The sequence below is a fragment of the Acanthisitta chloris genome, unplaced genomic scaffold (genome assembly GCF_000695815.1).
Source record: "Acanthisitta chloris isolate BGI_N310 unplaced genomic scaffold, ASM69581v1 scaffold6020, whole genome shotgun sequence".
Classification (NCBI taxonomy): domain Eukaryota; kingdom Metazoa; phylum Chordata; class Aves; order Passeriformes; family Acanthisittidae; genus Acanthisitta; species Acanthisitta chloris.
Genome location: NW_008653232.1, coordinates 1 through 3,421, shown reverse-complemented (window position 1 = coordinate 3,421; position 3,421 = coordinate 1).

The following is a 3,421-nucleotide window of genomic DNA, read 5'->3' as shown; positions in this document are numbered from 1 at the left end:
AAAAGACATCCAGCAGGAGACGGTGAAGCCTTGATCCTCCTGCCATCAGGCAGAGAGAGCAAACCCAGTAGATGGAGGGGAATGGAAACAAGTCCCTGATGGCAGAGGTAAAGGAATCCCCTCCTGACCCCCATCACCTCCCCAGTTACCCTTAAAGAATAGGTATGAGGCTCTGAACCCAGAGAGTCAGGCAGAGGACAGTCAAAAGGAAGATTCATCTGGAGGATCTCCAGCTTGCACCCCATCTTCTAGACTCATTACTACCACAGCTACAAATTAAAAAAAGAAGGGTAATTGTATTAGGTGACTCCCTTCTGAAGGGAACTGAGGGCCCTATATGCCAATCGGACCCATCCCACAGGGAAGTGCTGCCTGCCCAGGGCTTTGGGTAAGGGATATCAGCAGGAGACTCCCTGAGCTCCTTCAGCCCTTTGATTACTACCCACTGCTTGTAGTCCAGGCTGGCAGTGATGATATTAACGAAAGAGGCATCAGGGTAATTAAAAAGGATTTGAAGACACTGGGTAGATTAGTTAATGGGACAGGAGCACAGGTGGTGTTCACCTCAGTTCCTGTAGGAGCAGGGACGGATGAGGGAAACACAAAAGATTGTTTCTGAACAAGAGATATTCAACATTGCTTGGAAATTAGCTATAGCACATATTGTAGGGAGGACTAATATTTAGTGGGTCTATAACCAATGCCGTGAGGAACATAGGTCTTCCTGTGTGTGACAGCACAGGAAGTTATTAAGAGATGGGGAAAAACAGTGCCCCTCAAAAAAATGTAGTCAAGGAACAAGAACTGCAGCAATGCATAGCAATGTTTGAAACAAGGCTAGCATGGATGAACACAGCTCCCCTAGTATGTATGGAACTGGTCGTGCTAGCTGGGCAGCAGCTGTTCACGGATAGTCTAGTATTCACTGCCTCCTTCACTGTAGGATGGATCTGCAAATGTACCCACATCTCCCAGCACACAGCCTGACAATGGCTGAGCAATAACACGAGATTGCTGAGTGACAGCTACACCACTTTCATTTGCGGTAGCGAGCTGTTTTTAGAGGAAAAATATAATTGATCCATTCAAATGAAATATGTTTGTCACACGTCCAGGCAAGATCTGACAGCTCAGTCTCATTTCAGTGGGATTTAAAAGGTGCTGTTTGGACAATCAAGGACAAATACATCTCCCCTTGGACTCTTCACAGACAGCCTAAAGGTACAGAATCTGAGAGAGGCTTCACATCCAGTGGAATTTTGTACAGGCTCTGCTAAGGAATCACAATATTTATCATGGACAACCCACAAACACACACCTGAAATGGCTACATTTTTGTGTCCATAGTCTTTTTTTGTATTACTGAACATGGTAGCCTTGTCCACCTCCTAAACAGCAATGGCTTTAGCCTGAGACACCATGAGATAGGGAAGGAGGAGAGAGGGTTGAATTGAGAGGTTTTAATACACTCCTAATTTCTTTTAAGACAGTAAGGAATTTCTTCCTAATATCTGTTTTCCACACTTGTCCTTCCTCTGTACCACCTAAACCTGCCTTTAGCTCCTCTCCTAATAAGTCCTATAGTAAGTCCTGTGCAATCTGAAAATGCTCTTCCCCTGCATCCCATCATGTGTCCCACTCCTTGGCAGCACTTGAAACGTTACCCAGAGAGTTGCTCACAATGATTCATGGTGATGGGTTTCATGCCTGAACATGGGGGCTGAGAGTCTCCTGGGGCTGCCCTGGGAGGGTCCAGATACAGTGTTTGTGCTGGGAGTCTGCAGCTGGGATTCCAGCCTGTAGCTGTGTTTTGTACTCCTCTGGGCTTGTGGAGATGGGCCTGGGAGTATGCAGGGTAGGGGATTATTTGGGCTCTCTCCCCCTCCCCCCATCACTGTCTCTCCCTGCTCCTCCGTGGGTGTGCAGATGGGCTGTTACACAAAACTAACACAGAGTACCACAAGGGAACAGAAGGGCACAGGCTGCAGGAAAGGGGTTGAAAATGACATTGAATTTGAATTTGTACTTTCCTAGCTTAATTACATTAAAACAATCTTTACACATTGTTTTCAGGCTGAAGAGACAATGTAGTTTTTAAAACACTGTCCTCTGATGTTGCCCACAAGGAAGGCAGAAATATTGTAGTACTGTTGTAAAGTCCAACAAAGGCAAAGACTTGGACTTGCCAGGTCTTAGGGGTGGAGATAACCTAAATACAAAACCCCATAAATAAAGATGATAACTAAAGGAAAATCAGACAACACTCAAGTGTTTGTTACAGAATGTAACGTAGTTATTCTGCACTGGTTGGGAGGTGTTTGCCGAGGTCACAGAGACTACTGTGGCTTCCCAAAGTAAATTTTCAAGAAACAAGCTTCTCTCCATTTGAGCCACTGTAGTCAAAATCCTCTGAAGGTGCTCCGAAAACCAGAACAGGATTGCTGCCAAAAAAAGCTAACAGTTTATAGGTTTGGTCCTGCTGTTGTTTGATCGTGGCAATTTCAAGGTTTGATATACCTTCCTGTCAGTTTCTACTACAAAACTCAAAAAATGCCTGCTCAATTAAACATCAATGCATAATGATCTCATTTTATTATGTCTAACTGGTTCATGTCAAACACGATGCAAATTTTGATTCCTGAGATTGTCATCAGCCACTTTCAGGCTTGCCATTACCTTGAGTTACTACCAGGCAATATGCCAAGTAACAGCAATGTGTCCAGTCTGAAGAACTCAGGTCCTTGAAGTTGTTACTGTAGATACACGTGCAAACACCTCAATTTATTTATGCCACAGCACGACTCCTGCAGGTGCATTTAATGTGATCACGGGAGTCAAAGGCAGCGAAGGCAGCTCATTCATTCTGCTCTCTCATACCAACCTGCTTCTCCCTGGCATGAAGTAAAGGCCAAATTAAAGCCTTTCACCAGATCTACGAGAAGACTATTCCACCCTCCATCAAGTCTCCCAGAGGAAAGCTGCTCTGCCCTTCAGCATTTGCCTTAAATTCAGCCCTTTGCAGACTGCCTTCTTCCTCCTTAGGTTTTACATTTTAACCCATATGAAGGGCTGCCTTCCCAGATAGATGCACTTCACACTCCAACTAATTCAGTCCCTCTTCACATTCCATCCTGGGCTTCATTGCCAAGCCGAGGCTCCCACTTTTCAGTTTCCAGACTCTGAAACACCGGCATGTCCTTCCTTCCTGCAGCAGCCTTCTCTCCCCAGAACCCAGGCACGAAACACCCATGTTTCGCCTTCCAACTCTTCCAGAAAGCGCGGGACGAGGCAGCTCTCAGGACGACCCACTCCAAGCCGGACCCTCACTCCTTTAAATCTTCCGCCCCTGGCACCGAAAGACACCCGTGGCCACACCGCAGTGCGTCGGCAGGGACTGCGAGCGGAGCGGAGCGGAGCGCCC